Source organism: Equus quagga, chromosome 10 (assembly GCF_021613505.1).
Source record: "Equus quagga isolate Etosha38 chromosome 10, UCLA_HA_Equagga_1.0, whole genome shotgun sequence".
Taxonomy (NCBI): Eukaryota; Metazoa; Chordata; class Mammalia; order Perissodactyla; family Equidae; genus Equus; species Equus quagga.
In genome coordinates, this window is record NC_060276.1 from 8635692 (window position 1) to 8650253 (window position 14562).

Here is a 14562-nt window from a genome sequence, read left to right on the forward strand (position 1 = left end):
TACGCTTCTTCTTTATATCTTCTTCTATATATCTTACCAGTTATATACAAACACTGATCTGTTTTCTTTTATAATTAGTGTCGCCAATGTTTCTTTCTAGCACTCTAATGATGTTGGGGAATATTTTGCTGCAGCACAAAACCCCATGATCTAAAATATAGTTCAGAGATGTACCATGCCAGGAAAAAAACAAGTTGTATTTCTGAGTAGGCCAAAATAGGCAAAGTGTGTTTTTCTTAAAGTTTCTTTTAAACCACTATTGATTTCTTTGTATCATCACTAGGATAAGAACAGTGCAATTGTTATTAGATTTGAGGCATAATGCTCCTTTCATGGTAATCATTAAAGAGATTCTGATATTAAGAAAAAGTCTGAGTTTTTAAAATATTTAAATCACTTATGAAAAGTGTCATCAACCATTTTAAAGGAAAACAATTCAGTTATATGAAATGTAAATGATTACTTTAGAATCATGGTTCATATCAGACTTAGGATTTTGTCTAGATAATCAGCTTTCAGTGGAAATAATGGGATTAAAAGAAACACTCCCTGTGGACTTCCAGATGAAGATGGTAGATTGACTACATTAAAATTATGGTAAAGGAATTGTAAAAACACAAATGCGAATACCCAACAACAAGGATATTAAAAGAGGGAACATCAGAGGGCAGGCAACTTCAACACGTTTTGGAGAAATAGCAGCTGGAAGAGAGGTCATGCGTAGAGGAGACGTCAAGGAGGAAGACCCAGTTTACTCCATGGAGGCCAGGAGACATTTAGGATTTAGTGGCACCAGGTAAGGCAGAGGGAGAGGAAGAGTTGCAGGAAAAAATGCAGGGCAATAGACTGAAAATCTACATGTCTGACAGTTGACTTCCATCCTCACTCCCACGCGTGAAAGGCTCACTAGTGATGGAGGCAGTTTTCAAAACCAGGCAATGTGTTTCCAGAGTCAGTGTGTTTATCACCGCACACAGTGTCTTTCAGTATTCCTGCACTACTTCATTTACGAGAACATTTATTTGGACCTCTTCTTCTAGTTTCTGTTCCATATCTCTAAGATGGAGATACTAATTGTATCTTTCTTATAGTGTTTTTGTGATGAATTAATGAGTTAATATGTGTGAAACATTTAGTACAGTATCTGGCATATAGGAGATGATATATGATGAGCTATTTTTTTGTTACATGTTTCTATAAAGCAAGAAGATGCTATTACAAAGGAACAGAACAAAGCAAAGTTCTTGAAAATGTGATAACTGAAATTTTAAAAATCAAATGTAATAGAAGAGTTGGAGAGAATGCTAAGGATTCCCTGAGAAAGTAAAAAAAAAATAGACAAAGATGTGGGAAATAGGAAAGAAAATATAAGAATCTGTCCAATATCCACATAGAAGGAGTTCCAGAAAGAGACAGCATAAAAAATGGAAAGAAGAAAATTGCCAAAAACAATGTTTTTTAATTGCTCGGGCTTAAGTCTCCACATTGAAAGGGCCCATTGAACACCCAGCAAATGAAAGAAAGACCCATATCAAGTCTCAAGGTGAAATTTCAGTAAATGGGGAAAAAATTAGGAAAGGACAGAAAAGAAGGTCATATTACAAAGGAGAAGCATCAAATATCATCAGACTTCTCCCTAGCAATACTATATGCTAGCAGACAAGGACACCAATGCCTTCAAAGTTCTGAGGGAAAATGAAATTCAACTTAGATTTCTATACTCATCCAATCTAATATTCAAGTATGAGAGCCAATAAAAAAGATTCAGAAATTAGAGACTCAGGCATTCACTTTTCCTGCAGCCTTTCTTAGGAAGGAACTAGAAGATGTGCTCCAGTATGCCAAGAGAGTCCAGCAAAAAGAAGACATGGAGTTCAAGTGACAGTGGACTCAGAATGGAATATCAGTGAAGAGAAGCCCAGAATGACCACTGTGCAGCAGATCTAGAGAAAAACCAGGCAGACAGGAACACATGCTGGCAGATTCCAGGAATCTGGCCAAATGCAGATAAGAGATACATTGATGGATGGTACAATAGAAAAGCTCAGAAATTTCCAGCAGCAGCACATATGGCATATCAAAATGCTAGACCTATCCTGGAAAAGGTGGCACCACTAAAAAGCATCTGCATCATTCAGTAGCCTCCAAAATGCTAAGCTTGAAAGTGAAACACAGATGCCCATGACATTTCACAGTTAGGACTCTCCTATTACACAGCTTAGCAGAATGGACCCAAACTACGCAGACGTAAGTACAGTGGTTTGGGAAATATACTGCTTTTATGCCTTCACTTCTAGCTTGAGATAATAAAATATATGTGATTGTTAGACAAAAACAGATAAAGAAAATAAGACAAACTGTATTTGGTAGAATAAGAAATCTAGTTTCAAGTACATTATTTCAAGTCACAAAGATGACTTAAAAGAGAGAGTCCTATTAGGATATATCAGAATGGGAGGTAGAGGATAGAAATGTGCTAAAATTCACTTGTCATAGCAAGAAGTTGGTCAATGATGTTTAAAATTGATACATGAATAAATAGCAATTTAAGTCTTATACTTTAAGATATGGAAGTAACTACCAAAAAACTTTTTAAAAAGAGTTTAAAATTACTTCTGGAGAAGAGACCTGTGGGTGCCAAAAACTTGGGAAGGGGACCCTTTATCCATTGAGAGGTTTTTTGTTCAATTTGATTTTTTTTACCTTGGCATGTGTTACCTTGATGAAAATAAAAAATTTATTATACCTTCTGATTACAAATGTATAAGCATATCATTGTTTGAAACCTGAAAAATATAGAAAAACAACTTAAAAAGAAATCAATTAACACATAGATGTATGTTAGGGGTTGAATAAAAACTCATATGTTGAAGTCCTAACCTCCAGTACCTCAGAATGTGACCTTATTTGCTGATAGGGTCTTTAAAGTGGTCATCAAATGAAAGTGAGGTCATTAGGGAGGGCTCTAACCCAATATAACTTATTCCTTTATAAAAGGGAAATTGGAACACGAAGACGGGCATAGAGGGAAGATAATGTGAAGAGACACAGGGAGAAGGTGGCCATCTGTAAGTCAAGGAAAGATGCCTGGAATAGATCCTTCCTTCACAGGCTTCAGAGGGAACCAACTCTGGTGACACCTTGATCTCAGACTTCTAGCCTCCAGAATTGTGAGACAATAAATTTCTGTTATCTAAGTCATTCAGCTTGTGGTACTTTGTTATGGTACCCCAAGAGAACTAATATAATGTATTTCCTTCCATTCGTTCCGTTACACATTCAATAAATATTTATTGAGCACATACAATGTATCAAGCTCTATTCTAGGCATTGGAGATGCAGAATGAATAAAATAGACAAAAGCCTTTCCCTTGACTTGCAGAGTTTATGTTAACATGGGATGGAGACAGATAATAGACAAGCTAAAGAAGTAAAATATGTAGTTTTCCATATGGTTATAATGCTGTGGTAAAAACTAAGGCAGAGAGGAGAACTGGGCCCATGGTGTGCAGATGGACAGAGTCGCAGTTTTAGATAGAGTTCTCAAAGAGGCACTTACAGAGAAGGTGACTTTTGATAAAAACCTGAAGGAGGTTAGGGAGGAAGCTGTGAGGCTTTCTGAGGAAGAATCCCTCTGGTTTTTGTTTTGAATCTGTATGTTTGTTTATGCAATCATTTCTAGAGGGAAAATATATGTTCCTATGCTACAAATTCGAAACAATTCCAGGAATGCTTGAAGATAGAGTTTCCTTTGCAATGCAACCCTTCCATCTCATCCCCCACTCTATCTTCAACAATATTTTATATGCACTTCCAGAAATGCCTGTGAATATATGTATGCATGAATGTACAGGAAATATTTTACACGGATTAATATATACGCTAGACTCTGGTCTGTACCTTGATTTTTAACCTAACACACATACGCACAAACATATTACAAAAATGAGATTATGCTTGCTTTATTTCATGACATATGACTGATGTGGGACATCTTGGCAGAGTAAAAGTTTACAAAAAATTTGTAAAATATACTAAAATATATATTTAAACTCTGATTATTACAATCTAAGCTATGCATATATGAAACTAACACACAAAAATGAACATATTTATGTTATAGGAAAAAAGCCAAAATATTGTAAATATTTTTCCTTGTCAATAGTAATTGTTCTTCTGAAATAGAATCTGAATTGGCTAAATATTTGAACATTTAGTGTCTCTACGTTTTATTATTTTTTTATTATAAAGCTGCTATGAACTGAATTATGTCCTTCCAAAATTCGTATGTAGAAGCCCTAACCCCTAGTGTGATGGTATTTGGAGGGGGAGCTTTTGGGGGATAATTAGAGTTAGATGAGTTCATGAGGATGGGGTCCTCATGATGGGATTGGTGCCCTTATAGGAGGAGGAGGACACACCAGAGAGATTGTCCTCTCTTTCTGCTGTACACACCTGGGAAAAGCCATGTGAGCACATGGTGAGAAGGTGGCCTTCTCCGAGCTGGGAAGATAGCTCTCACCAGGAACCAAATAAGCTGCCACCTTGATCTTGACTTCCAGCCTCCAGAACTGTGAGAAATAAATTTCCATTGTTTAAGCCATTCAGTCTATGATATTTTGTTGTAGCAGCCCCAGGCGACTGAGGCAAAAGCTGTAATGGAAATGTTTCTATTTTCTAACATATTGGATTACATCCTTAGTATAAATTCTTAGGAGTGCAATTGATATGTGTATTAATATTTTTAGGGCTTTAAAACAAAGTAAATTGCCAGTTTTCCTTCCAAATAGTATGTAGTTATACTCCCACCAGAAACATATGACTTCAAGCTTCCCCTGCTGATGTAAATTTGTCATTCTGTTTTGATTTGAGAGGAAGCTGGTAAGTTAAATGTCTTTGGGTTTTTGTCTTGATTGGAATCTCAAAGAAATAACTGGATCTTAATGTTTTAATAGGTTATCACTTATTCACTGTCTACAATCAATACGACTGTCAAAATGTGTCTATTTAAAATATCTTCAGACAATGCAAGGAAAATCGGAAGTAATGAGGAGGACACCCCAACACAAGTTGATACAGACGTCATAAAGTTTACATTTAGGCCAGATTTGTTATAACTGTGACTAAGTTTATTCAGAGTTTATGGCCTCATTCTAGGGAAATTAGAGATAACATAGTGTACAATTTAGAAGAAATATTGCCAAATTTTCCTGGCTTTTAAAATTGGTCCTTCATTCAAATTGAATATGTTTTAATTATCAACTATCTTACTAATGGCAGGTGGTTTCTATACAGGAATCGGGTGTACAAAAGTATGGATGACATAAGAGTACAGAATCAGGAGTCGATACGTATTAATTTGAGAATAGATCAAGAAACTCATGGGCCTGCCTGGTGGCGCAGCAGTTAAGTTCATGTGTTCCACTTCGGCAGCCTGGGGTTCACTGGCCCAGATCCCAGGCATGGAGCTACACACCACGTATCAAGCCATGCTTTGGCAGGCGTCCCACACATAAAATCGGGGAAGATGGGCACAGATGTTAGCTCAGGGCCAATCTTCCTCAGCAAAAAGAGGAGGATTGGTGGCAGACATTAGCTCAGGACTAATCTACCCCCCCCCAAAAAAAGAAACTCTATGCGTAACCTTTGGTAAGTCATTTCACAACTCTAGGACTGCTTCCTCATCATTCGTTAGTTCACTGTTTTTACGCTCCTCCTAACCCTTTACAGGATTTAGTGAGAGGTAAAACAATTGACAATTTTGACTTTTTCTTCTACAAACATATGAAAACTATTAAAGATAATAGTAGAAGGCAGTACTGATATATCGAAAGTGAAGTACATGTTAACCAAGCATTTGAATTTGGCTTCTAATAGTATAAATATCACTCTTGTTTGTTCTTCCTACAGAAATTAATTCTGGATATAGGATTACATTGGGTTTTAAAAAGAATACTGATCCACTGCAAGCTAGAAAAATTCTTCCTTAAATCATTTTATCCAGCCATCGAGCACTGTTAATAAATAGCAGTTTTCATCTATTTGCAGGGTACGACAGAATTGAATTTATATTCCTAAACTGTAAAATCTAGGTCTTATTTAGCTAGAAATTTGCGATCTAGTTTCCTAGTCTATGTGTGTACCTGAGTACATTTTTATATATTTCATATAGGTAGAGTGTAAATAATTCAGAGATTAGAGTTTGAAGTTACAGACAAGTTACAAACCCAGCTCTAACACTTACTAGATTTATGACCTTGGGCAAGTTTCATAAACTCTATTTGGCTCAGTTTCTCACCTTTAAAATAAGAATGATAATGAAAATAATGACTTCTTAGGGCTGTGGGTGGATTAATATATTAATATATGCAAAGTGCTTAAAATAATGCTTGGAATAATTATATGAGTTTAGTTATTGTTATCATCAGTATCTAATTTTTTAAAAAAGTAAAAAACAAAGATTGAATCCTTTTTCACTTTGCAAACCACAATTGAAAGTATATAATTCGTCATTGTAAAGATAATTATACCACTTGAAACAGTTATCTCACTGCAGAAGCAAACATCTGGAGTTTCATTATTCTCTCCCTTCCGCAGTGATCCCAGTTGGGGATCGGAAATATCTTGGGAAAACAGAGTCTTTGGGGACTTTAATATGTGTTCTTGAGAATGGAGGAAAGGTTCTGTGCTCAAATAAGTTTGGGAATAGTGAGGAAACCAAATTAAAAGATTATTTTTTATCACAGGGTTTCTTAGAGCTTTTAATGTATTATTGTGCATTGTAAAGTTTACAAAGGGATGTCATATGCAGTGTTTCCAAGTGTATTTGGAACCAAACTATTTGGGAAATGATACCATGGGTAGAAAATGAGTCCCAACCATTAAAAGTCTCAAGGTATCTTTTTAATTTTAATATTCATAGACCTCAATAATTTTAATATATTTTAGTATCAATTGATTAAGAAAATATTTGACAGAAAGATATCATAACTCAAGCAATATGGTTAAATTTATTTATATTTCCCCCAAAATATTTATGTCCATTTTAAACATAGTAGTATCAATTTTATGTGTGCAAATCATGTGATTTATCTATTTTTTTATTAATGTTATGATAGATTACAACCTTGTGAGATTTCAGTTGTACATTTTTGTTAGTCATGTTGTGGGTACACCACTTCCCCCTTTGTGCCCTCCTTTTCCCTGGTAACCACCGATCAGATCTCCTTGTCAATATACTAACTTCCACCTATGAGTGGAGTCATATAGAGTTCATCTTTCTCTGACTGGCTTATTTCGCTTAACATAATACTCTCGAGGTCCATACACGTTGCTGTGAATTGGTCAATTTTGTCTTTTTTTATGGCTGAGTAGTATTCCATTGTGTATATATACCACATCTTCTTTATCCAATCATCAGTTTCTGGGCATGTAGGTTGGTTCCACGTCTTGGCTATTGTAAATAATGCTGCGATGAACATAGGGGTGCAAGGCACTCTTGGGATTTCTGATTTCAGGTTCTTAGGATAGATACCTAGTAATGGGATGGCTGGGTCATAGGGTATTTCAATTTTTAACTTTTTGAGAAATCTCCATACTGTTTTCCATAGTGGCTGTACCAGTTTGCATTCCCACCAACAGTGTATGAGGGTTCCTTTTTCTCCAAAACCTCTCCAACATTTGTCGCTCTTGGTTTTGGATGTTTTTGCCAATCTAACGGGTGTAAGGTGATTTATCTATTTTTACAGACCCATTTCTTAGAGCCCTCACATATTTTTGGATTTCTGCCAATAACTTCATGGTCCAAGGTCTGAAAACCAATATTTCTCAACTCTCACTACACATTTTCGGTCATCTGGGAAGCTTTGAAAAATACAGTTTTGGTGCCTAGATTTTGCCCATAGATATTTGTGTCTGTATGGTCTCAGCTGGGCCCTTGGCACTGGTATTTTTACCAGCTCTGTAGCTCACTTCAATGTGCAGGCACAGCACAAGTTTGCTGGTTCTAGGTGTTAGTCAAGAGAAAGAGTCAGAGACCTATTTCATACTGTGATCAACATACAGGTTAATGCAGACTTAATTCAAACTATAAAAGTTGCTATAATATATGGTCGTAACTGGATGGCTTCCATTGCAGAATATTGCAGAGGAGGAAAGAAGCTCAGAGACAAAATTACATCACTGATAATCAAAATATGTACCTTGTGCATTCAAAGATCTGCTATATCAGAGAACTTTGCCTATTTGCCTGTTATTCACAGGAAGAACCCCTAAGTAAACCACAACATCCACAGCCCTATAGGCTTCTCTTTTGTATCAGGTTGTCTTATAGATTTATTAGAAAGAGCATTTTTCTCTTCACCCCATGTTTCCTGCTTTACTTTCCCCAGATGTTTATAAATGTGTCCTAGTTGCGTTTATGCCATGAGCATTTTTTAATTCTTATTTTGACATTTTTGTTCTATTTGATCTTGTTAATCAACTTTTTATTAACCTGTTTGATTAAGGTATAGTTGACATACAATGAACTTCACATATTTGAAATATATAAGTTGTTAAGTTGGTCTATGTCTACACCCATGAAACCATGCTGGTCAACTCTTTCCTTCCTTGGCTTCCTTGATACAGCTTTCTTCATTTTCTTCCTACATCTTGGCTGCTTCTTTTTCATTCTGCTTCTCAGTGTCATTTACCTCCCCCTGTACCATAAATATTGACATTCTCTGGGGATGATATGTTCATTTCAGTCATGGTTATAAGCAATTGCAGTATATGTGTTAAAGTACTGTATTAATTTGCTAGGGCTACCATAACAAAGTACCATAGACTAGGTGGTTTAAAAAACAGAACTTTATTATCCCATAGTTCAGGAGGCTAGAAATCCGAGGTGTTGGCAGGATTGGTTCCTTCTGAGGCCTCTTTCCATAGCCTGCAGATGACTATCTTCTTGCTGTATCTTCACATGGTCACCTCTCAGTCTGTGTATTGTCTTCATCCTCATCTTCTTTTCTTAGAAGGACAAGAGTCATATTGGATCAGGACCCACCCATATGGCCTCATTTTAACTTAATTATTTCTTTAAAGGCCTTAAATCCAAATAGAGTTACACTCTGAGGTAGTGGCAGTTAGGGCTCAAACACATGAATTTTGGAGGGTCACAATTCAGCTCATAACCTGTGCTACGATAGGGTTGTGCATGGGTATTGTAGGGAGGTTTCCAGATTGAGTTGATGTTAAATGGAGTTCTAGAAAATGAAAAGGAATTAACTAAGCAATAATAAGAGGGAGTATTGGGGGAGATAGGAAGGTAACATTAGGTAGAAGAAATAGTATATATATACTGGCTCTTTTGGAATAATATAAGCAATACATTATAGCTAGAACATAAAGATCAAGGAGATATGTGTCTTTTAAGTGAGCAGTTAAATATAAATGTCTGGAGATATTTTCTCTTCTTGGTCCTCTTCCCATCCTTTCTACTTCCAAATTGATCTCATCCATACCATTTGTTCCCAGTTGTTGCAACTAATATTAATACTAACACTATACTAATAATGTTGACTTTTCTAAATCTATCTTAGACCTCTCTAATGAACTCCAGACCCTTCAGTCAACTGCCTTTAAGATGTCAGTTTTTCGATGTCCCGTAGGCACCTCAAACTGAAAACTGAAATATCAAAAAGGTCTCATAAATCTGCTCTTTCGTGAGAATTCTTTTTCTTATCAAATGATATCCCCACTTACTGAATAACTAAAACCAGAAACTCAGATATAGTCCTAACAATTCTTCCCCATTCATTTACAGTAAATCATTAAATCTTATGTATTCTACTTATGCTTTCAAATCCATCTCCACCTCACCATCCACACTTACTGATGATCCCCAGGTACCTTTGCCTTTAGGCAAATTGATTGACTACCCGGTACAGCGGGTATCCACGTATGATTTATTGAGATTATGCATTCCACCAAGGGACACAAATAAACAGTTCTAGACTCTAAATGAGTATATGATGACATGATGATGATGATATGAAAATTCAGGTATTAATAGTTACCAACTATGGAATGCCCATGGTGTGCCAGACATTGCGCTGGTACTTTACAAACTCATAAGCCATTTTATAAGGTGAACAATGTCTCTGTTTTGAAGAAGAATGAACTCAAGCCTAGAAATGTTAAACAATTTGCCAGAAGTCACACAGCTAGTAAGCAAAGCTGGATTTTAAAGCCAGGTAACCCCAATTTTGAATCCTATGCTCTATTTACCACACAAGACATCTAACATACTTAATCAATTATTACTATGTATAAAATGTTCCTAATGGGGAAAAAATTCCATGCCAATGGAAAAACTGGAACAAAAGTTTGTCTCATTTTAATACCTTGATATATTATTGTAATTCTAGAAAGGCAGTAATTTTTTTCTGACCTGAGCCATGATTAGTCTATCTATACTATAGAAAATTGCAATCTTAAATTTAGCCAATGAGGCACTATGAAGAACATAATTTACAAGATGTATAATTTTATAATAAATATATCAGCTTAAGTACCTTAAAATTGGAAATTAGTTTTCCATGGTGGAGGAACGTAAATGGGGTATATTATACATAGATGAGGAATAGCAGTTCAAAGCCAAGCTTCCCCAACTTTATTGAGAATTGTTTTCCCTTAAATTACTCTTGCAAAAGTCAATAATAGAAGCTATTTGCTGCCATAAATATATTTAGAGAAACTGCCATTTATTATCATTAAAGTGATTTATTTGCTTGCTAGTTTATTTGGCTGAGTATTTTCTTGAAATTGAGTACAAACTGGAAATGTAATTTACCAATCTATATGGTATTACAGCATATTAAAATGTTTTTCAAGCATCAATGGTAAAAGTACCCTGTTTATGCTAAATGTTGAAAATATAGGTTATTTAAAGCAGAGCTGGGTGTCAGCATTCATTCTAAAGCCCGTTATAAGTGGTTCAAGGATGGTCCTAGGAATTTAATAATCATCACTCATGAAAGGATCAATAAGGAACTAAATTCCAAGAGGTATCAAGGATTTTTCCATGTTGATCACTTATCAATTTGAAGGAGAAAATTCAGAGATAGTTGTTGCACTGTGTAGGCTTCATAAGCATAGAAATCAAGTTTGTTTTTTTCTGATGGATATTGAAACTGGGTGATGCCATTTGTTAGCTAGGTGAGCTTGGAGAAATGCTTTACCTCTCTCAGATTGAGGCTCAGTCTTCTCACCTATAAAATGGGAATAATAATAAACTTCTGTGAAAGTTTGCTGTGAGAAGAAAAGGAATTAATGTACATAGATTGCTTAGCAGAATATTTGAGATATTTCACTTGCTCAATAAAGAGTTGGTCCTGCCTTCTGTAGTCACTGGTATTTATCTACTCACCAGCCATCTCTCTCTCTTCTCTCTTGCTAACAGAACTCCAGCTTTAGTCAGTTGCCATGTGCCTATCCCCAGAGGATGAATTGTGGTTGACCTAAGCTAGTGTCCCTCAATGAAGACATTATTGTCATTTTGAATGGGGTAATTCTTCCTTGTGTGGTTCTGCTCCCAGTATTACAGGATGCTGCACATCCCTGGCACCTGGGCAAGATGTGCCAGTATGATTGCCCAGTTAATTTTTCCCTTGATGCTTTCTAGAGGCAATGTTATATTAGGAACAGTGTACGCTATCTTGCAACCCTGAGGGGAAGGCCAAGAGTTTCCTGAGAGGCTGACTCAATGTTCTCATATAAACACCAAACCATCTCTATCTACCCCTTCAAGAATACCACACTGTCTTAATTACTATGCGTTTAATTGTTTTAATTACCTTAATTAGTATACCTTTAATCCTCTCAATTTTTCTTCTTCACAAGTGCCTTGGTTATACTTTTCCCTTTCAACTTCCATATAAAGTTTAGATTACTTTTGTCAAGTACCATTAAAAACACAGTTAGAATGTTTGTTTGAATTAAATTGTCGATTAATTTAGGGAGAAGTAGCATGTTTAAAATATTGAGGCTTCTAATCTATGAACATGGTATCTCCCTTCATTAAATTTGTCATACTTTCACATGTTCTAGAAAAAATTTTTAATATTCTGTTTATGGGTACCATACATATTTAGATATATCCTTTTATATCCTTTTCTCTTCCCCTCTCATTTATAAAAATCTTTTATTATTATTATGAAACATTTCAAACATACACAAAAGTAGAGATAATAATGTGACACCTGTGTATTTTATCACCCAGCTTCAGTAAGTATGAACTCAAGGCCTAGTTCTTTCATCTGTATTCCCCATTTTCCTTCTTCCAATTGCATTATTTTGAAGCAAATCTCAGATCAGATAATTGAGTATCAAGAAGAAGAGGAATTTCAATGGATCGAAACACTCTAATTACTTTTTTTGGCAAGACTATATTAAAGATGGTGTTCTGTAATTCCACCAAGAGGCACATAATCTTTGGTTCTCTCTTATGTTATATTAGCAGCCATTGATGATAACTTCCTGTTCATCACTTCTTTAAGAGTTGTTCAATGCCAATATTCTAATCTTTTCATTCTTTCCATATTTATGAACTAGAATAATATTTTAAGAAAAAACTTTCCCCAATCATCTGCTTTTCAAGAGGGCTGACAGATTTGACCGACAAAGAAATAATGATCCCTTTATAGATTCAGACACCCTAATACTTACACAGACAGCAATGATGTCAGCTCCCCACACACTGTCCGCCACGGGAAAACACCAAACGGGCCCCCTGACAACACAAGTAGTGGGACACCTGGTTGCTGAGGAGTCAATTTCATGCTGCAGTGAATGAGTTTTATAGCCTGAAACTCTACCCTAACAGGGGAACAAGCGAGGCAGAACTTAGGGGAAGGTGATGAGAAACTGCCTCTTGAGCCTCCCTGAAGATAGGGTGGTGGGTAAGAAACAGCGTTGTGGCAGCTCCTTACAAGATTACCTGCCATCACATGTTCAACTCCTTGAACATCATATGGTATACTCCTAGGAATTAGGGAAGCAGCAGTTAAGGCTTGCCAATGTGGTGTGTGTAGATACATGCAAGGTCATTAGGGTGCTGGAAGGAAGCAGTCCTCCTAAGACCCTGAAGTATAATAAATATAGGAAAAGTAGAGAAAATGCTTGAATATTTCCTCTTATTTTCCAGTTTACAAAATAACATGTTGCTTCCCTAGCATCTTCCAAATGTAATCAATGATGAAATGTAGTATAAGTATAAACATCAACTTAAACATATTTGATATATTCAAATCAATTGCTGTCATTATCTTTATTGTTCAAATTGTTCAATTTTAAGCCAGTGGGATCCCGTTTAAGTTGGTTCTTGATTTCTTTCATAATATCCTCCTAGGCTTTGCTAGCTTCCTTGATTTCTGATATAAGCTGTGTGAGGTTTATCCAACACATTTCCTGTCCTTAACCTTGAATCAGTCATTTATTCAAGAATCTCTGCTTTCTTTTGGTTGAAATATTATTTAGAGCCTATTATCTGAGTGCTTGCTGTACTCATTCTTATTGTGTTTCATCTTTTTTCTAGATCTCTTTAGTAGGAAGTTCTAGGAATTGGATATTTTTTAAGATACAATACTTCAGGATTTCATACTGATATTTCCAAATCAAATACAGGACCATAGCTTTTTATTCAACCTGATCAATCTCACATCCGTATCTTTGTCTATGCCAAAGCACTGGTTCTCAAGGACGAAAATGACTAATTCCTTTTCTTTGTCCCACGATCCACACAAAATGGTCTTTGAAAGACAAAACCAATGCTAACGCCAAAAATGTAGTTTTAAAGCACTTAAACTCTTTTATTTCTTTTTGTCATTAGGATATATCTTATTTTTAAGAGATAGTACATATGAGTTCATACTGATACTTCTAATTCAATTTAGGGTTACAGGATTTTTACTTAACTTCTTTGACTTATAATTTTATATCTTTTCACACTGAAAATATTTTTTCTTAACAATAATATAACTTGTTTTATTTATGTGTGAATATATGTGTGTTTATATGTACATGGATATGTACATATATATAATTTCTCTCAATACCACTACCAGTATCATTACTAAAAATGTCGTTATTGCAAACATATGAAAATTAGTTGGCAGTCTTTTTTTTATGGTATATCCTACTAGGGATGTGAATTTAAATTATTGTGTGGTCAAGTCAGTGTCTCAATACAGACTTGGGTTCTTTTTTTATGTTGCTCTTTATTTTTGTTAATTATTCCTTTCCCTTCCTCATTTTGATACAATATTGTTTTATAATTGTTTAAACAGATACACACTTCCAAAGTCAATATACAAAATAAAGTACTGTGAAAAGTGTAGCTTCCCCTCCTGTCCTCTCCAACTTATATCCTCTCTCCCCTTACAGATATTTAATATTCATTTTATGCTCATATTAAGAATGTATTAATACAATATAACTGCATATTCATGTGCCTGTTATATTAATTAACTTATACTATACACACTTTTTGTGCTTTGCTTCTTTCAATTAACATTATATCCT

At 35.4% G+C, this 14562-nt stretch overlaps 1 pseudogene; it reads left to right on the forward strand.

Moving 5' to 3' along the window:
• The first annotated feature begins 620 nt into the window (after positions 1–620).
• The window catches only part of LOC124245902 (heat shock-related 70 kDa protein 2-like), a 161182-nt pseudogene continuing 147240 nt past the window's right edge, over positions 621–14562 (forward strand).